The sequence below is a fragment of the Sapajus apella genome, unplaced genomic scaffold (genome assembly GCF_009761245.1).
Source record: "Sapajus apella isolate SASKATOON/1434 unplaced genomic scaffold, GSC_monkey_1.0 scaffold113, whole genome shotgun sequence".
Lineage (NCBI taxonomy): Eukaryota > Metazoa > Chordata > Mammalia > Primates > Cebidae > Sapajus > Sapajus apella.
Genome location: NW_022437053.1, coordinates 3046917 through 3066959, shown reverse-complemented (window position 1 = coordinate 3066959; position 20043 = coordinate 3046917). Strand labels below are relative to the sequence as shown.

Below are 20043 nucleotides of genomic sequence, written 5' to 3'. Positions count from 1 at the left end.
GGACGGGGGACAGGTGTCCAAACAGGGCCTCATGCCTCCATGCGGGAAAGTGGGCAGGGGTGCTGGCTCACACAGGCTCTTTCTCCATGGACTCATGAGATGGGATCCATGTAAAACAGTGACAGTCATGATCGTGAGGAACCCTTGGCCCTCCCTGCCACTGAATCCTGGAAGGACAGGGCAGGCAGGTCATGGAATTCAAGCAAGACGCCCAGGCTGCACCCTACTACAGGATCCAAGAGCACTTTTACTGCTCACACCAGCTCCCCCGCACAACTCTGGGCTGTGCAGGGATACTGGGCAGGGCCAGGGCCACCAACCAGCTCACTGCAAACCAAGGAGGCTGGCCTGGACGCCATGTGCCACTGCAGACCTGGTAGTCACTTAAGCTGCCCCTGGGCATGGAATGCACCTGTCCAGGTGTCCTCTACAGGGTCACACCAAAAATTGCATCCTGGGGCCCCAGGACCATGTGCTTTCTCTGTTGGGTCCCAATTCATGGACTGCACACCTCCCAAACAGAGCTGGGCCACACTCGGCCAATCGGGGCCACATGATATCCTCTCCTTTCCTTCGGCTCAAGACCCTGCCACCTTGGAGGCAACCCCATGGCTCAGAAACAGCCTGGGCAGCAAAGTGCAGGCATAGAACCCTTGACAGTGGCCTTCTACCACAAGATGCCACCCTTCCGGCCACTCCACTTTGGTGTGGAATGACCTCCAATGGAATGTGGGCTGCACCGTTGGCCAAAAGCCCACGATTCCCAGGGCCAACCACTAGGTGACTGCCAGAGCTCAGCCTTGGCCCAACCCCACTCAGGCCACACCACCCCCACCAAACTCAAGGAGGCACCACTGTGATGCCCCATTGCTCAACAGGGTCAGTCCCATCAGGGCCATGGGTTGAGCCTGACCTTTGAATCTTCATGACCTGACTCCATAAGCCCAATCACCCTCCCCACTGCAAGCCTCAGGGACTGAGAGATCCCACCTAAAACCTACAACCCCCAGAGACCCTGTGGACCCCCTCATTTGGCCTGAGCAGGTCTCCAGGCCTGACCCGTGCACAAAGTCTAAGCTAGGAGCTGCACTGCATTGGGTTGAAGGAACCCTTTCCTGCCTAGACCTCCATAACCCCTGCAGGGTTTAGAGATGGCGTCCTTCTTGGGATCAATTTCCAAAAACGCCGCCCTCCTAGAGAAGCCATCCATCCCTGGTAGGGATTCAGGGTGGCTCCCTAAGGAAACCCTTGTTGACTGAAGAGTGGCCCTCAGCGACTCCCCGTGGTCTGGGTCATGCCCCGTGATCCCAGCAGGATCCTCTCACCTATGCCACCTGAGGCCACAGGCCCACCTGGCAGAAGAGCTCACTGAAAGACACAGAGGAGAAAGGGGCTCAGGGAGGAATCAGCAGCTGCCCCGTCCCCAGGGAACCAGAGTGCCAACACCAAACCTGCACATGGAGCCTGGGCTGCCACATGGAGGAATGCAGAGATAGGGTTGGGCACCCTGGGGATGCCCTTCAGGGCCTCAAGGACTCACAGATGTGCTCACCAAGCTCAGTGCGGGACACCAGGGCACCAGGAAAGGCCTGAGCTTCAGCACAGCAAGGGCTGGGCACGTGGCTGACCACCACTCACCAAGGTCCAGTAGGGCCCAATGAAAGTCTTCCTTCAGTCTCACCATCTAGAGGACAGAAGGTGGACATGTGTCGAAATGGAACCTCACACCTCCACGCAGGGAAGGGTGTGGGGAGGTGCCTGCTCATGCCTACTCTCATGTGATGTGAAACCTTGACATGTCATGGACATAGGGGAACCCTGGCCCTCCCCACGACTGAACCCTGGAAGGACAGGGCAGGCGGGTCACTGGGCTTGGGCAAGCTGCCCTGGCTTTGCCCTACTGCAGGTACCTTGAGCATCTCAACTGCCCACGAAAGTTGACTTGCACGACCCCAGGAATGTGCTGTCCCCTGGGTGTGGGCCAGGGCCACCTACCATCTCACGCCCAACCAAGGAGGCTGGCCTGGATGTCAGGTGCTGCTGAACTGGCAGTCGCACAGCCTGCCCCTGTGTGTGGAGGGCGAGCACCCACAGCCCGCTGTACAACACACCAGAAATCACAGCCTGGGGCCCCAGGGCCTCATAGATTCTCTGGTGGGTCCCCATCCCTTCCCCATACAACACCTCCCACACACAGAGCAGGCCACACTCAGCCAATCAGGGGACACGTGATGTCTTCTCCTTTCGAAGACCCCACTCCCCTGGAGATGACCCCAAGACTCAGAAGCAGCCTGGATGGAAAATTTCTGCCACAGGTCCTTCCACAGCGGGCCTTCCACCTGTCCACCTCAGGAGGACACCACACTGCCAGTCACCCATAGGGAAGAGATGACCCCCAGTGGGACATGGGCTGTAACCTTGGCCCAAAGCCCAAAACTCCCAGCACCATCAGGCGCCAGCCAGAGCTAGTCCTGAGCCAATCTCAGGGAAACAGCGCCGTCCCACACTTGGCTCAAACAGGCACCAATGGGATGGCCCATGGCTTAATATGTTTGGTCCCATTCAAGGCCATAGGTTTTGTGCAATGCTTGAAAATCGGCAGCCCGACCCCATGGGCTGAATCACACACCCCACCCCAAGGTCGGAGAGCCCCTGACCCTTGTGGCACCCTGGATCCCTTGTGGCCACTCTCATATGGCGTGGCCGTCCTAGGGGCCTGACCTGAGCACTGAGTCTTAGTGGGGCACTGCCCTGCGTGGGGCTGAGAAAACCCTTTACTGCCTGGACCATTCAGGGAAGGTATCCTCCTTGGATCTGATTCCCAAGGAAGCCTCTCTCCTGGAGGATCCATCCTAGGCCAGGATTCAGGTCAGCTCCTGAGGAAACCCTTGTGGCTGAGGGGTGACCCTTGGCAAAGCCATACAGCCTGGCTAATGGCCCGTGACCCCAGCAGGATCCACTCACCTATGCTGGTCAATGCCAGGGACTCTGCTGGATAGAAGAGCTGACTGAAAGACACAGAGGAGAATGGGGGCTCAGGAAAGACCCAGCAAGGTGCCCTGTCCCCAAGTAACAGGAGCGCCCACACCAAGCCCCAATAGTGAGATTGGGCTGCCTCAAGGAGGAGCAGAGACAGTGTTGGGCACCCCCAAGATGCTGTTCAGAGCCTTGAGGTCTCTAGCCCAAAATACAGTAGTCCTGCAGGGGACTCTAAAATCCCAGCATACTCTTCCAAAAGTCTCACCTAGGCTGGGCCTCAGCGTAATCCTATTGAGCATGATTTTTAAGTCATCACCTCTCTTCAGGACAATATAAGTTTCTCATCATTGACCCAACCCAGGACACCCCCCTCCCCGCGGATGCATCTAGCAGGACCCGGATGTGCTCACCACAGCTCAGGGAAGGACATCAGGGCGCTGGGAAGGGCCCGAGCTTCAGTGCACCAAGGGCTGGGCACCTGACTGACGATCACTCATCCAGGGCCAGCAGGGCCCAATGAAAGTCTTCCTCCAGTCTCACCATCTAGGGGACAGTAGGTGGACATGTGTCGAAATGGAACCTGATACCTCCACGTGGGGAAGGGGGATGGAGGGTGCCAGCTCCTGCCTGCTTTCCCACCTTGGGCCCATGTGATGGGATCTTTGTGAAACACTGATATATCATGGACATGGGGGAACCTTGGCCCTTTCCACCACCGAATCCTGGAAGGACAGGGCAAGCGGGTCACTGTGCTTGGGTAAAACGCCCTGGCTGTGCCCTACTGCTGGCACTTGAGCACCTCCACTGCCCACAGCAGTGGCCTCACACAACCCAGGACTCTACTGGCCCCCAGCGTGTGAGCCAGAGCCACCTACTATCTCACGGGCAACCAAGGAGGCTGGCCCGGATGCCATGTGCTGCCAATCTGGCAGTCACACAGCCTGCCCTTGTGTGTGGAGGGCGAGCACCCATGTCCCACTTAACACACAGGAAATCGCACCCTAGGTCTCCAGGGCCTTGTGGGTTCTCTGGTGGGTCCCCATCCATGCCCCATACAACACCTCCCACACACAGAGCAGGCCACACTCAACAATTCAGGAAACACATGATATCTTCTTTCCTTGGGCCAAGACCCATGCCCCCCTGGAGATGACCCCATGGCACAGAGCCAGCCTGGATGGAAAATTTCCGGGATGGGCCATTCCATAGCAGGCCCTCCCACCTCAGGAGGGCACCCTTCCCACCACCTTCCCACCACTCGCCCACACGGAAGAGATGGCCCCCAGTGGGATATGGGCTACTCCCTTGGCAAAGGCCCACAAGTCCCAGGGCCAGACTGCAGCACCATCAGGCACCAGCCAGACCTAGTCTGGAGGCAGCCTCAGGGAAACAGCGCCGGCCCCTCACTTGGCTCAAAGAGACACCACTAGGATGGCCCATTGCTTAATAGGGTTGGTGTCATTCAGGGCCATGGGTTTGGTGTGATCCTTGAAGATCCATCACCCAGCCCCATGGGTTGAATTGCATACACCTCTCCACGGTTGAAGTGAGCCACAAGACCCCCTTGGTGCCCTGGAGCCCATGTGGCCGCCTCATGTGTCCTGGCCATCCTAGAGCCCTGACCTGAGCACTGAGTCTTAGCGCGGCGTTATTTGTGTGGGCCTGAAGAAACCCTTTACTGCCTGGACCACTGTCACCCCGCAGGGCTTCTGGGCTTCAGGGAAGGCATCCTCCTTGGATCTCATTCCCAAGGAAGACACTCTCTTGAACAACCCATCCCACGAGGGGATTCAGGTCACCCCTTAAGGACCCCGGTGGCTGAAGGGTGACCCTCAAAACCCACACAGCCTGGCTCATGGCCATGACCCCGGCAGGGTCCACTCACCTATGCAGCTCAATGCCAGGGACTCTGCTGGGCGGAAGAGCTCACTGAAAGACACAGGGGAGAATGGGGGCTCAGGAAGGAGCCAGCAAAGTACCCCAACCCCAGGAAACGGGGGCACTGACACCAAGCCCACATAGTGAGCCTGGTATGCCTGATGGAGGAGCACAGAGACAGGGTTGGGCCCCCTCCAGATGCCCTTGAGAGCCTCCAGGTCTCGAGCCCAAAATACAGTGGTCCTGCCAGGGAACTCCTAATTCCCAGCATCCTCTTCAAAATTCTCAACTAGGCTGGGCCTCAGCGTAATCCTATTGAGCATGCTTTTTAAGTCATCACCTCTCTTCAGGACAATATAAGGTTCTCATCATTGACCCAACCCAGGGCACCTCCTCCCCCAACACACTTCCAGCAGGATCTGGATATGCTCACCAAGCTCAATGCAGGAGACCAGGATGCCAGGAGGGCCCCTGCTTCAGCTCATCAGATGCTGGGCACCTGGCTGATGGCCACTGGCCTGGGACCAGCAGGCTCAAAGCAAAACTTCCTATGGGCTCACCATCTGGAGGGAGTGGAGACAGGCAGGTGTTTACACAGGCCCTCATGCCTCCATGTGGGAAAGCGGGGAGGGGTGCTGGCTCACACATGCTCTCCCTTCATGGACCCATATGATGGAATCTATATGAAATAATGACGGTCATGGACCCAGGGAAACCTTGGCCCTCACCAACCACCGAACCCTGGAAGGACAGGGTAGGTGGGTCACTGGGAACGGGCAAGATGCCCAGGCTGCGTGTTACTCAGGCCCCTGGAGCATGTCCACTGCCCATGCTGGCTCCACTGCACGACCCTGGACCACAACAGAAATCCTGGGCAGGAGCAGAAGCCACCAACCAGCTTATGGCCAATAAAGGAGCCTGGCCCTGAAGCCAGGTGCTGCTGCCAACCTGGCTGTCACACAGCCTTCCCCTGTACACCAGCCCAGGCTCCCTCTCCAAGCACATACCAGAAATCACAGCCTGGGGCCCAGGGCCACCTGCTTTCTCTCGTGGGTCCTCATCCACACCCCAGACACCTGCAAAACACAGAGCTGTGCCACATTCAATCAGAAGCCACATGGTGCCCTCTCCTTTCCTTGTGTCCAAGACCTCCCCGCCCTGGAGGTGACCTCATGGCTCAGAAGCAGCCTGTGTGACAAATTTCCGGGGCAAGTCCCTCATGAGGGGGCCTTCTAATCTCGGGATGCCACCCCTCCTGTCATTGACCTCCAAGAAGGGATGTCCTCCAGCGGCAGGTAGGCTGCACCCTTGCCCAAAGCCCATGAGTGCCAAGGCTGGCCTGAGCACCACGAAGCACCAGCCATGGCTTAGCCTTGAGCCAACCTGTTGAAACCATGCTGCCACCCACCAAGCGCAAGAAGGCACCACTGGGATGGCCCACTGCTTAACAGGGTCGGTCCCATTCAGGGCCATGAGTGGCACGCAATCCTTGAATCTCCACAGCCCAACCCCATGGGCCTGATAACCTACCCCTCTGTGAGATGAAGGGCCCCTCTGTGATCCCCTTGGCACCCCGAAGCCCCTGTGTTACCACTCATTTGTCCTGGGCGGTCTTCAAAGACAGGCCTACACACCTAGTCTCAGCTGGGAGCTGCCCTGCGCGAGACTGAAGAAACCCTTCCCAGCCTGGTCCACTGTCACCCATGCAGGGCTCCAGGGAAGGTGTCCTCCTTGGGTCAGATTCCCCAGGAAGCTGCCCTCCTGAGGACCAACATAACCCTCCTGTGGAGATTCAGGTCAACTCTCTGAGGAAACCCTCCTGTCCTCAAGTCTGATACTTGGTGACCCCATGCTGCCTGGCTCATGGCCCCTGACCCCAGCAGGATCCACTCACCTATGCTGGTCAATGCCAGGGGCTCTGCTAGGCAGAAGAGCTCACTGAAGGACACAGGGGAGAATGGGGGATCAGCAAGGAGTTACCAGAATGCCCCACCACCCGGTAATGGGAAACAGGACACCAGGCCCACATAGTGAGCCTGGGCTGCCTCATGGAGGAGCAGAGAGACAGGGTTGGGCCCCCTCCAGATGCCCTTCTGAGCCTCCAGGTCTCTAGCCCGAAATATAGTTGTCCTACCGAGGAACTCATAATTCCCAGCATCCTCTTTCAAAATTCTCACCTAGGCTGGGCCTCAGCGTAATCCTATTGAGCATGATTTTTAAGTCATCACCTCTCTTCAGAGAAATATAAGATCTCATCGTCGACCCAATGCAGGGCACTGTCCCCCACCCCCCACAAACGCATTCAATGGACCCAGTTGGGCTCACCACAGTTCTGTGCAGGAGACCACAGTGCCAGGAACGGCTTGACCTTCAGTTCACCAGGGACTGAGCACCTGGTTCAGTGACCCTGCCCTGGGGTCAGTAGGACAGATGCAAGTCTTCCTCCAGGGTCACCATCTAGAGAAGTGGGGGACAGGTGTCCAAACAGGGCCTCACGCCCTCATGCAGGAAAGTGGGCAGGGGTGCTGGCTCACACATGCTTTCTCTCCATGGACTCATGAGATGCCATCCATATAAAACAGTGACTGTCATGAAGGCAGGGAACCCTTGGCCCTACCCACGACTGAACCCTGGAAAAACAGGGCAGGCGGGTCACGTGATTCGAGCAAGACACCCAGGCTGCACCCTACTACAGGACGCTGGAGCACCTCCACTGCCCACGCCAGCGCCCCTGCCCAACTCTAGGCCACACTGGGACCACTATGCAGGGCCAGGGCCACCAACCAGCTCATGGCAAACCAAGGAGGCTGGCCTGGACGTTATGTGCCACTGCAGACCTGGCAGTCACATGGCTCCCCCCTGGGCATACAATGCATCCATCCAGGCATCCTGTACAAGCTCACACTGGAAATTGCACCCTGGGGCCTTCTCTGTGGGTTCTAATCCATGCACCACACACCTCCCAAACACAGAGCTGGGTCACGCTCGGCCAATCAGGGGCCACATGATGTCCTCTCCTTTCCTTCAGCTCAAGATCCCACTAACTGGGAGGTGACCTCATGGCTCAGAAGCAGCCTGAGCAGCAAACTGCCAGCACAGGACCCTTGACAGTGGGCCTTCCACCACCAGATACCACCCCTCCGGCCACTCCACTTTGGGGAGGGATGACCTCCAGTGGAACACCCTTGGCCCAAAGCCCACAATTCCCAGGGCCAGCCACCAGGTGCCTACCAGAGATCAGCCTTGACCCAACATCACTGAAGCCACACTGCCCCTGCCATGCTCAAGGAGGCCCCACTGGGATGGCCCACTGCTCAACAAGGTCGGTGCCATCAGGGCCATGGGATGTGTGCAATCCTTGAATCTTCACGGCCTGACTCCATAAGCCCCAAAACCCAAACTGCAAGCCTCAAGGACAGAGAGCTCTCGAATAACACCCATGGCCTCCTGGGACCCTCCAGACCCCCTTATGGCCTGGGCAGTCCCCCAGGCCTGACCCATGCACCAGGTCTCAGCTAGAAGCTACATTGCGTTGGGCTGAAGAAACCCTTTCCTGCCTGGACCTCCATTACCCCTGCAGGGCTTCAGGGAAGGTGTCCTTGAGATCAATTTCCAAGGAAGCTTCCCACCTGGAGAAACACCTGTCTCTAGTGGGTATTCAAGTTGATTCCCTAAGGAAACCCTAGTGGCCTCAGGGGTGACCCTAAGCGACCCCTTGTGGCTTGGCTCATGGCCCATGACCCCAGCAGGATCCACTTACCTATGCCGCTCAAGGCCAGGAGCCCGCCTGGACAGAAGAGTCACTGAAAGACAGGGAAGAACGGGGACTCAGAGAGAAGCCGTCAACTTGCCCTGCCCCCAGGGAACCGGAGTGCCAACACTAAGCCTGCACTGGGAGCTTGGGCTGCCACATGGAGTAGCACAGAGACAGGGTTGGACACCCATAGATGCCCCTCAGGGCTTCCAGGCCTCTAGCCCAAAATACGGTGGCCCTGCCAGGGGACTTCACAATTCCCAGCATCCTCTTCCAAAATTCTCCCCTAGGCTGGGCCTCAGCGTAATCCTATTGAGCATGATTTTTAAGTCATCATCTCTCTTCAGGACAATATGAGGTTCTCATCATTGACCCAACTGAGGACACCCTCCTCCCCGCACATGCATCCAGCGGGACCCATAGGTACTCACCAAGCTCAGTGCGGGACACCAGGACACCAGGAAGGGCCTGAGCCAAAGCACATCAAGGTCTGTGCACCTGACTGACGACTACCCGACCAGGGCCAGCAGGCCCAATGAAAGTTTTCCTTCAGTCTCACCATCTAGGGGACAGAACGTGGACAGTGTCAAAATGGAACCTCATACCTCCATAGGGGGAGGGTGTGGAGGGATGCCAGTTCAAGCCTATTCTGCCACCGTGGACCCATGTGATGGGATCCATGTGAAACACTGACATGTCATGGACACGGGGAAACCTTGGCCCTCCCCACCATCGAACCCTGGAATGACAGGGCCGGCGGGTCACTGGGTTTGGGCAAGATGCCCTGGATGCTCCCTACTGCAGGCACCTTGAGCACCTCCATCACCCACGACAGCTGCCTTGCACAACCCCATGGCTATACTGTCCCCTGGGTGCAGGTAAGGACTGCCTGCCATCTCACAGTCAACCAAGGAAACTGGCCCAGATGCCATGTGCTGCCGATCTGGCAGCTTCACAGCCTGCCCCTGCATGTGGAGGAGGAGCACCCAGGCCCCGCTCCACAAGACACCAGAAATAGCAGCCTGGGGACCCAGGGCCTTGTGTGTTCTCTGGTGGGTCCCCATCCCTGCCCCATACAACACCTCCCACACACAGAGCAGGGCCACACTCAGCCAATTGAGGGACACATGATGTCTTCTCCTTTCCTCGGGCCCAAGACCCTGGCCCCTTGGAGATGACCCCCTAGCTCAGAGGCAGCCTGGACAGAAAATTTCCGGAATAGGTCCTTCCATAGCAGGCCCTCCCACCTTAGGAGGACACCCTTCCCGCCATTCACCAACAAGGAAAAGGTGACCCCCAGTGGGATATGGGCTGCTCCCTTGGCCCAAAGCCCATGAGCCCCAGGGCTGGACTGCAGCACCATCAGGCACCGGCCAGAGCCAGTCTAGAGCCAATCTCAGGGAAACAGCGCCACCTCCAGCTTGGCCCAACGAGGCACCACTGGGATAGTCCATTGCTTAGTAGGGTTGGTGCCATTCAGGGCCATGGGTTTGGTGTGATCCCTGAAAATGCGCCACCTGACCCCATGGGCTGAATCATACACACCTCTCCAAGGTCAGAGAGGCCCAGCAAGACCGCCTTGAAGCCCCAGAGCCCTGTGGCCATTCTCATTTGGCCTGGCCTTCCTAGAGGCCTGACCTCAGCCTTCAGTCTTAGCAGGGCACTGCCCTGCGGGGGGCTGAGGAAACCCTTTACTGCCTGGACCACCAGTGGGCCACCCCTGCAGGGCGTCAGGGAAGGTATCCTCCTTGGGTCTCATTCCCAAGGAAGTTGCTCTCCTGGAGGACTCATCCCAGGTGGGGATTCAGGTCAGTTCCTGAGGGAACCCCTGTGGCTGAAGGGTGACTAACAGTTAACCCATACAGCCTGGCTCATGGCCCATGACCCCAGCAGGGTCCACTCACCTATGCTGGTCAATGTCAGGGGCTCTGCTGGGTGGAAGAGCTCACTGAAAGACACAGGGGAGAATGGGGGCTCAGGAAGGAGCCAGCAAGTTGCCCTGCCACCAGGTAACGGGAACATCAACAGCAAGCCTAGACAGTGAGCCTGGGCTGCCTCATGGAGGAGCGCAGAGACAGGGTTGGATACCCTCAAGATCCTGTTCAGGGCCTTGAGTCTCCAGTCCAAAATACGGTGGTTCTGCTAGGGACACAAAAATCCGAGCATCTTCTTCGAAAATTCTCCCCTGGGCTGGGCCTCAGCGTAATCCTATTGAGCACGATTTTTAAGTCATCACCTCTCTTCAGAACAATATAAGGTTCTTATCATCGACCCAACCCAGGGCACTGACCCAGTCCCCACACATGCATCCAGTGGGACCTGGATGGGCTCACCAAAGCTCAGTACAGGAGTCCAGGGTGCCAGGAAAGGCCTGAGCTTCGGCACACCAGGGACTGAGGGCCACGGGCCTGGGGTCAGCAAGCTACATGCAAGTCTTCCTCTGGGGTCACCATCTGGAGGGATGGGGGACAGGTGTCCAAACAGGGCCTCACGCCTCCATGCAGGGAAGTGGGCAGGGGTGCCGGCTCACACATGCTCTCTCTCTCTGGACTCATGAGACGGGATCCATGTAAAACAGTGACGGTCATGATCATGGGGAACCCTTGGCCCTCCCTGCCACTGAACCCTGGAAGGAAAGGGCAGGTGGGACAGGGGATTCAAGCAAGACACCCAAGCTGCACCCTACTGCAGGCCCCTGGAGCACCTCCACTGCCCATGCCAGTTCCCCAGCATGAGTCTGGGCCACACTGGGATCACTGGGCAGCCTGTGCCAGGAGTTCCAGATGAGCCTAGCAGCTGGGTTCAAGTATCCACCAACCAACTCACGGCAAACCAAAGAGGCTGGCCTGGATGCCAGGTGGCACTGTAGACCTGGTAGTCGCATGGCCTGCCCCTGGGCATGGAATGTACCTGTCCAGGAGCACTCTACAAGCTCACACCAGAAATTGCATCCTGGGTCCCCAGGGACACGTGCCTTCTCTGGTGGGTCCCCATTCATGTATCACACACCTCCCAAACACAGAGCTGGGCCACGCTTGGCCAATCAGTGGCCACACAGTATCCTCTCCTTTCCTTTGGCTCAAGACCCCACCAACCTGGAGGTGACCCCATGAGCCAGAAACAGCCTGGGCAACAAAGTGCCAGCCCAGGACCCTTGACAGTGAGCCTTCAACCACAGGATGCCACCCTTGTGGCCACTCCACTTTGGGGAGGGATGACCTCCAGCAGAACACAGGCTGCACCTTGGCCCAAAGTCTACGATTCCCAGGGCCAACCATCAGGTGACTCCCAGAGCTCAGCCTTAACCCAACACCAGTGAGGCCACACTGCCCGTACCATGCTCAAGGAGACACCACTGGGATGGCCCATTGTTCAAAAGGGTCAGTCCCATTCAGGGTCATCGGTTGAGCCTGACACTTGAATCTTCACAGCCTGACTCCATAAGTCCGATCACCCTGTCCCCCACAAGCCTCAGGGACGGAGAGCTCCCGTATAACACCCATAACCCCTGAAGACCCTGTGGACCCCCTCACATGGCCTGGCCGGTCCTCCAAGCCTGACCCATGCACCAAGTCTCAGCTACAAGCTGTAATGTGTTGGGTTTAAACAACCGTTTCCTCCCTGGACCTCCATTACCCTTGCAGGGCTTCAGGGAAGGTGTTCTTCTTGGGATCGATTTCCAAGAAAGCCGCTCTCCTGAAGAAACCATTTGTCCCTGTTGGAGATTCAGGTCAGCTCCCTAAGGAAACCCTCATGGCCTGAAGGGTGACTCCCAGCGACACCCAGTGGTCTAACTAATGGCCCATGATCCCATCAGGAGCCATTTACCTATGCAGCTCAAGACCAGGAGTCTGCCTGGGCAGGAGAGCTCACTGAAAGACACAGAGGAGAACCGGGCTCAGGGAGGAGCTGCCAACCTGCCCTGCCCCCAGGGAACTGGAGTGCCAACACCAAGCCCACACAGAGAGCCTGGGCTGCCTCATGGTGGAGCGCAGAAATAGGCTAAGCACCCCGTAGATGCCCTTCTGGGCCTCAAAGACTCCAGCCCAAAATACAGTGGCTTTGCCAGGGGACCTTGGGATCCCAGTGTCCTCTTCCAAAACTTTCACCTAGGCTGGGCCTCAGCGTAATCCTATTGAGCATGATTTTTAAGTCATCACCTCTCTTCAGGATAATATAAGGTTCTCATCATTGACCCAGTTCAGGGCACCCGCCTCCCCACACATGCATCCAGCGGGACTCAGATGTGCTCACCACAGCTCAGTGCAGGAGACCAGGGTGCCAGGTAGGGCCTGAGCATCAGCACACCAAGGGCTGGGCACCTCACTGATGACCAGTTGCCCATGGCCAAAGGGGCCAATGAAAGTTTTCCTCCAGTCTCATCTCCATGAGGGGAAGTGGTTGAGGCGGTGCCCACTTACGCCTGCTCTCCCACTGTGGACCCATGTGATTGAATCCATGTGAAACACTGACATGGCATGGATAAGGGGAAACCTTGGTCCTTCCCACCATCGAAATCCAGAAGGACGGGGCAGGTGGGTCACTGGGCTTGGGCAGGACACCCTGGCTGCGCCCCACTGCAGGCAACTTGAGCACCTCCACTGGTCATGAGAGCTGCCTCACATGACCCCAGGAGTGTATTGTCCCCCTGGTTGTGGGCCAGGACCACCTGCCATCTCATGCCCAACCAAGGAGGCTGGGCCAGGTGCCACATGCTGCCTATCTGGCAGTCACACAGCCTGCCCGTGTGTGTGGAGGGTGAGCACCCAGGCTCCACTCCACAACACAGTGGAAACTGCAGCCTGGGTCCCCAAGGCCTCGGGGGTTCTCTAATGGGTCCCCATCCATACCCCATTCAACACCTCCCACACACAGAGTGGGGCCACACTCAGCAAACCGGGGGACACATGATGCCTTCTCCTTTCCTTGGGACCAAGACCCTGCCCCCTGGAGATGACCCCATGACTCAGAAGCAGCCTGGATGGCAAATTTCCAGGACAGGTCCTTTTAGAGTGGGCCTTCCCACCACAGGAGGACACCCTTCCTGTCACTCGCCCACAAGGAAGACATGACCCCTGGTGGGACACTGGTTGTACACTCGGCCAAAGCCCACGAGTCCCAGGTGCTGGACTGCAGCACCATCAGCCGATGGCCAGAGCTAGTCCTGAGCCAATCTCAGGGAAACGGCGCCGCCCCCAACTTGGCTCAAAGAGGAACCACTGGGATGGCCCATTGCTTAATATAGTTGGTCCCATTCAGGGCCATGGGTTTGCTGCAATCCTTGAAAATCCCCAGCCCGACTCCATGGGCTGAATCGCACATACTCCTGCAAGGTTGGAGAGCCCCTGAGAGACACCCATGGTACCCTGGAGCCATGTGACCACCTCACGTGGCCTGGCCCTCGTAGAAGCGTGACCTGAGCACCGAGTATTAGTTGGGCACTGCACTGTGTAGGGCTGAGGAAACACTTCACAATCTGGACCATCGCCACCCCTGCAGGGCTTCAGGGAAGGTATCCTCCTTGGGTTTGATTCCCAAGAAAGCTGTTCTCCTGAAGAACCCATCCCAGCGGGGTTTCAGGTCAGCTCCCGAGGAAACCCTTGTGGCTGAAGGGGGACCCTCAGCAAACCCACACAGCCTGGCTCATGCCCCACGATCACAGCAGGGTCCACTCACCTGTGCTGGTTAATGTCATGGGCTCTGCTGGGCAGAAGAGCTCACTGAAAGACACAGGGGAGAATGGGGGCTCAGGAAAGAGCTGTGAAAGTGCCCTACCCCGGGAAATGGGGATACCAACACCAAGCCCACATAGTGACCCTCGGCTGCCTGATGGAGGAGCACAGACAGGGTTGGGCCCCCTCCAGATGCCCTTCAGAGCCTCCAGATCTCAAGCCCAAAATACAGTGGTCATGCCAGGGAACTCCTAATTCCCAGCATCCTCTTCAAAATTCTCAACTAGGCTGGGCCTCAGCGTAATCCTATTGAGCATGACTTTTAAGTCATCACCTCTCTTCAGGACAATATAAGGTCCTCAATATAATGACCCAACCCAGGGCACCCCCTCCCCCAACACACTTCCAGCAGGATCCGGATATGCTCACCAAGCTCAATGCAAGAGACCAGGATGCCAGGAGGGCCCCTGCTTCAGCTCATCGGATGCTGGGCACCTGGTTGATGGCCACTGGCCTGGGACCAGCAGGCTCAAAGCAAAACTTCCTATGGGCTCACCATCAGGAGGGAGTGGAGACAGGCAGGTGTTTACACAGGCCCTCATGCCTCCATGTGGGAAAGCGGGGAGGAGTGCTGGCTCACACATGCTCTCCCTTCATGGGACCATGTGATGGAATCTATATGAAATAATGACGGTCATGGACCCAGGGAAACCTTGGCCCTCACCAACCACCGAACCCTGGAAGGACAGGGTAGGCGGGTCACTGGGAACGGGCAAGATGCCCAGGCTGCGTGTTACTCAGGCCCCTGGAGCACGTCCACTGCCCATGCTGGCTCCACTGCATGACCCTGGACCACAACAGAAATCCTGGGCAGGAGCAGAGGCCACCAACCAGCTTATGGCCAATGAAGGAGCCTGGCCCTGATGCCAGGTGCTGCTGCCAACCACACAGCCTTCCCCTGTACATCAGCCCAGGCTCCCTCTCCAAGCACATACCAGAAATCACAGCCTGGGGCCCAGGGCCACCTGCTTTCTCTGGTGGGCCACACTCAGACAATCAGGAGCCACATGGTGCCCTCTCCTTTCCTTGTGTCCAAGACCCCCCCGCCCTGGAGGTGACCTCATGGCTCAGAAGCAGCCTGTGTGACAAATTCCCGGGACAAGTCCCTCATGAGGGGGCCTTCCAATCTTGGGATGCCACCCTTCCTGTCATTGACCTCCAAGAAGGGATGTCCTCCAGCGGCAGACAGGCTGCACCCTTGCCCAAAGCCCATGAGTCCCAGGGCCGGTCTGAGCACCATGAAGCACCAGCCATGGCTCAGCCTTGAGCCAACCAGTTAAAGCCATGCTTCCACCCACCAGGCGCAAGAAGGCACCACTGGGATGGCCCACTGCTCAACAGGGTCGGTCCCATTCAGGGCCATGAGTGGCACGCAATCCTTGAATCTCCACAGCCCAACCCCATGGGCCTGATAACCTACCCCTCTGTGAGATGAAGGGCCACTCTGTGATCCCCTTGGCACCCCAAAGCCCCTGTGTTACCACTCATTTGTCCTGAGTGGTCTTCAAAGACAGGCCTACACACCTAGTCTCAGCTGGGAGCTGCCCTGCGCGAGACTGAAGAAACCCTTTCCAGCCCGGTCCACTGTCACCCATGCAGGGCTCCAGGGAAGGTGTCCTCCTTGGGTCAGATTCCCCCAGGAAGCTGCCCTCCTGAGGACCAACATAACCCTCCTGTGGAGATTCAGGTCAACTCTCTGAGGAAACCCTCCTGTCCTCAAGTCTGATACTTGGTGACTCCATGCAGCCTGGCTCATGGTCCCTGACCCCAGCAGGATCCACTCACCTATGCTGGTCAATGCCAGGGGCTCTGCTGGGTAGAAGAGCTCACTGAAAGACACAGGGGAGAATGTGGGCTCAGGAGGGAGTCACCAAAATGCCCCACCACTGGGTAATGGGAAACAGGACACCGAGCCCACATAGTAAGCCTGAGCTGCCTCACGGAGGAGCAGAGAGACAGGGTTGGGCCCCCTCCAGATGCCCTTCTAAGCCTCCAGGTCTTTAGCCCAAAATACTCAGTTGTACCAAGGAACTCGTAATTCCCAGCGTCTTCTTTCAAAATTCTCACCTAGGCAGGGCCTCAGCGTAATCCTATTGAGCATGATTTTTAAGTCATCACCTCTTTTCGGAGAAATATAAGGTTCTCATCATCGACCCAACGCAGGGCACCCCCCTCCCCACACATGCATCCAGCGGGACATAGATGTGCTCACCAAGCTCAGTGCAGGACACCAGGGCACCAGAAAGGGCCCGAGCTTCAACCCATCAGGTACTGAGCACCTGGCTGAGGGACATGGGTCCAGGGCCAGTGGGACAGATGCAAGTCTTTCTCCAGGGTCACCATCTGGAGGGGCGAGGGACAGGTGTCCAAACGGGGCCTCACACCTCCACCCAGGAAAGGGGGCAGGGGTGCTAGCTCACATATGCTCTCTCTCCATGAACTCATGAGATAGGATCCATGTAAAACAGTGACAACCATGAACGTGGGGAACCCTTGGCTCTCCCTGTGACTGAAACTCTGGAAAAACAGGGCACTAGGTCATAGGACTCAAGCAAGACGCCCAGGCTGTACCCTACTGCAGGCCACAGGAGTATCTGGGCTGCCCGGGATTACCTGGCAGGGCCAGCGCCACCAACAAGGTCATGGCAAACCAAGGAGGGTGGCCTGGATACCAGGTGCTGCTGCAGACCTGGCAGTCACATAGCCCACCATTCCCAAGGCCACCACCAGGTGACTGCCAGAGATCAGCCCTGACCCAACCCCACTGAGGCCATGCTGCCCCCACCATGCTTAGGGAGGCACCACTGGGATGGCCCATTGCTCAACAGGATCAGTACCATTCAGGGCCATGCGTTGAGCCTGACAGTTCAATCTTCTTGGTCTGACTCCATAAGCCTGATCACCCACACCCTGCCCCCTACAAGCTCAGGGATGGGGAGTTCCCGCATAACACCTATAATCCCCAAAGGTACTATGGACCCCTTATGTGACCTGGGCAGTCCTCCAGAATGACCCACGCATCAAGTCTCACCTAGGAGCTGCACTGCGTTGGGCTGAAACAACCCTTTCCTGCCTGGACCTCCATTATCCCTACAGGGCTTCAGGGAAGGTGTCCTTCTTGGGATCAATTTCTAAGGAAGCCACCCTCCTGGAGAAACCATCCATCCCTGGTAGGAATTCAGGTCAGCTCTCTTAAGAAAATCCTCATGGCCTGAAGTGTAATCCTCAGCAACCCCTCAACTGTTGAACGGCTCATGGGCCATGACCCCAGCAGGATCCACTCACCTATGCTGCTCAAAGACAGGAGTCCACCTAGGCAGAAGAGCTCAATGAAAGACACAGAGAACAGGGCTCAGGGAAGAGCTGCCAACCTGCCCTGCCCCCAGAGAACTGGAGTGCCAACAACAGGCCCACTCAGGGATACTGGGCTGCGACACAGAGGAGCGCAGAGACAGGGTTGGGTACCCCAGAGATGCCCTTCAGAGCCTCACGGACTCCAGCCCAAAATGTAGTGGCCCTGCCAGGGGACCTTGGGATCCCAGTGTCCTCTTCCAAAATTCTCACCTAGGCTGGGCCTCAGCGTAATCCTATTGAGCATGATTTTTAAGTCATCACCTCTCTTCAGGACAATATAAGGTTCTCATCATTGACCCAACCTAGGACACCCCCCTCCCCATGGATACATCCAGTGGGACCCAGATGTGCTCACCACAGCTCAGTGCTGGACACCAGGACGCTGGGAAGGGCCTGAGCTTCAGCGCACCAAGGGCTGGACACCTGGCTGACGACCAGTCGTCCAAGACCAGTGGGCCCAGTGAAAGATTTCCTTGGTCTCACCATCTAGGGGACAAAAGGTGGACATGTGTCAAAATGGAACCTCATGCCTCTATGCCAGGAAGTGGGGGGGAGGTGCTGCTGACACCTGCTATCCCGCCGTGGACCCATGTGATGGGATCCATGTGAAATGCTGACATGTCATGGAAATGGGGGATCCTTGGCCCTTCCCACCATCAAACCCTGGAAGGACAGGGCAGGTGCGTCACTGGGGTTGTGCAAGACGCCCTGGCTGCGCCCTATTGTCGTCACCTAAGCACCTCCACTGCCCACAACAGCAGCCTCACACAACTCAATGGTTGTACTGCTCTCCTGGGTGTGGACAAGGCTGCCTACCATCTCACGGCCGACCAAGACTGGTTTCGGATTCCATGCACTGCCCATCTGGCAGTCGCACAGCCTGACTCTGTGTGTGTGGAGGGCGAGCACCCAGGCCCCGCTCCACAACACAGCAGAAATCGTAGCCTGAGGCCTCAGGGCTTCGTGTGTCCTCTGTTGGGCACCATCCATGCTCCATTCAACACCTCCCACGCAGAGTGGGTCACACTCAGCCAATCAGGGGACACACGATGTCTTCGCCTTTTTTTGGACCTCAAACCTTGCACCCGTGGAGATAATCCCTTGACTTGGAGGCAGCCTACACAGAGAATTTCTGGGACAGGTCGTTCTATAGTGGGCTTTTCCACCTCAGGAGGACACCATTCGAGCCACTTGCTCACAAGGAAGAGGTGATCCCCAGTGGGACACCGGCTGCACCCTTGGCCCGAAGCCCACGAGTCCCAGGGCCAGACTGCAGCACCATCAGCCACCAGCCAGAGTTAGTCTAGAGCCAATCTTGGGGAAACAGTGCCGCCCCCCACTTAACTCCAGGAGGCACCACGGGGATGGCCCACTGCTTAATAGAGTCGGTGCCATTCAGGGCCATGGGTTTGGTGTGATCCTTGAAAATTTGTCACCCGAACCCATGGACTGAATCCCATACACCTCTCCGAGGTCGGAGAGCCCCCTCATGTGGCCTGGCCATCCTAGAGACCTGACCTGAGCGGGGCGTTGCCCTGTGTGGAGCTAAGGAAACCCTTTACTGCCTGGACCACTGCCACCCCTGCAGGGCTTCAGGGAAGGTATCCTCACTGGGTCTCATTCCCAAGGAATCCTCTCTCCTGGAGAACCCATCCCAGTGGGGATTCAGGTCAGCTTCTGAGGAAACCCTTGTGGCTGAAGGGGGACCCTCAGCAAACCCACACAGCCTGGCTCATGGTGCATGACCCCAGCAGGGTCCACTCACCTGTGCTGGTCAATGCCAGGGGTTCTGCTGGGCCGAAGTGCTCACTGAAACGCACAGGGGAGAATGGGGGCTGAGGAAGAAGCCGCCAAAGTGACCAACCCCCGGGTAATGGCAGCAATGACGTGGAGCCCTCACAGTAAGCCTGGGCTGCCTCATGGAGGTGTGCAGAGACAGGGCTGGGCACCCTCCAGATGCCCTTCAGAGCCTCCAAATCTCTAGCCCAAAATGCAGTGGTACTGTCAGGGAACTCCTAATTCCCAGCATCTTCCTCCTAAATTCTCACCTAGGTTGGGCCTCAGCGTAATCCTATTGAGCATGATTTTTATGTCATCACCTCTCTTCAAGACAACATAAGGTTCTCATCATTGACCCAACCTAGAGCACCCCTCACCCCAAGCATGGATCCAGTGGGACCCAGCGTCGTCTTCCAAAATTCTCCCCTCGGCTGGGCTTCAGCGTAATCCTATTGAGCATGATTTTTTAAGTCATCACCTCTCTTCAGGACAATATAAGGTTCTCATCATTGACCCAACCCAGGGTGCCTCCTCCCCACACACGCATCCAGTGATACGCAGATGTGC

The 20043-nt window shown here is 57.5% G+C and overlaps 1 protein-coding gene, 3 long non-coding RNA genes and 11 other non-coding genes across 15 annotated transcripts in view; 1 reads left to right on the top strand and 14 right to left on the bottom strand.

The window, feature by feature from the left end:
• LOC116537719 overlaps positions 1 to 20043 on the bottom strand; it is a 56386-nt gene that overhangs the window by 19033 nt on the left and 17310 nt on the right. The gene's annotated exons all lie outside the window — the stretch shown is intronic.
• On the bottom strand, positions 2 to 17681 carry LOC116537743. The gene is made up of 5 exons (XR_004263301.1): positions 17629 to 17681; positions 17316 to 17510; positions 16556 to 16686; positions 1326 to 1368; positions 2 to 167 (listed from the first exon to the last, which is right to left on the bottom strand). It is a non-coding gene; the product is annotated as an uncharacterized LOC116537743 (long non-coding RNA).
• LOC116537793 lies at positions 3252 to 3333 on the bottom strand. Its single transcript, XR_004263341.1, has one exon. It is a non-coding gene; the product is annotated as a small nucleolar RNA SNORD115 (small nucleolar RNA).
• On the bottom strand, positions 5154 to 5235 carry LOC116537803. The gene has a single exon (XR_004263350.1). It is a non-coding gene; the product is annotated as a small nucleolar RNA SNORD115 (small nucleolar RNA).
• LOC116537816 lies at positions 7042 to 7122 on the bottom strand. Its single transcript, XR_004263362.1, has one exon. It is a non-coding gene; the product is annotated as a small nucleolar RNA SNORD115 (small nucleolar RNA).
• Positions 7287 to 12951, bottom strand: LOC116537745. Its single transcript, XR_004263303.1, has 3 exons — positions 12866 to 12951; positions 10516 to 10559; positions 7287 to 7314 (listed from the first exon to the last, which is right to left on the bottom strand). It is a non-coding gene; the product is annotated as an uncharacterized LOC116537745 (long non-coding RNA).
• LOC116537796 lies at positions 8905 to 8986 on the bottom strand. Its single transcript, XR_004263344.1, has one exon. It is a non-coding gene; the product is annotated as a small nucleolar RNA SNORD115 (small nucleolar RNA).
• Positions 10804 to 10885, bottom strand: LOC116537812. Its single transcript, XR_004263359.1, has one exon. It is a non-coding gene; the product is annotated as a small nucleolar RNA SNORD115 (small nucleolar RNA).
• LOC116537741 lies at positions 12720 to 19911 on the top strand. The gene is made up of 2 exons (XR_004263299.1): positions 12720 to 12792; positions 19818 to 19911. It is a non-coding gene; the product is annotated as an uncharacterized LOC116537741 (long non-coding RNA).
• Positions 12728 to 12809, bottom strand: LOC116537795. Its single transcript, XR_004263343.1, has one exon. It is a non-coding gene; the product is annotated as a small nucleolar RNA SNORD115 (small nucleolar RNA).
• On the bottom strand, positions 14574 to 14657 carry LOC116537823. The gene has a single exon (XR_004263368.1). It is a non-coding gene; the product is annotated as a small nucleolar RNA SNORD115 (small nucleolar RNA).
• Positions 16418 to 16499, bottom strand: LOC116537814. Its single transcript, XR_004263360.1, has one exon. It is a non-coding gene; the product is annotated as a small nucleolar RNA SNORD115 (small nucleolar RNA).
• LOC116537792 lies at positions 17915 to 17996 on the bottom strand. The gene has a single exon (XR_004263340.1). It is a non-coding gene; the product is annotated as a small nucleolar RNA SNORD115 (small nucleolar RNA).
• LOC116537802 lies at positions 19753 to 19834 on the bottom strand. The gene has a single exon (XR_004263349.1). It is a non-coding gene; the product is annotated as a small nucleolar RNA SNORD115 (small nucleolar RNA).
• LOC116537811 lies at positions 19910 to 19992 on the bottom strand. Its single transcript, XR_004263358.1, has one exon. It is a non-coding gene; the product is annotated as a small nucleolar RNA SNORD115 (small nucleolar RNA).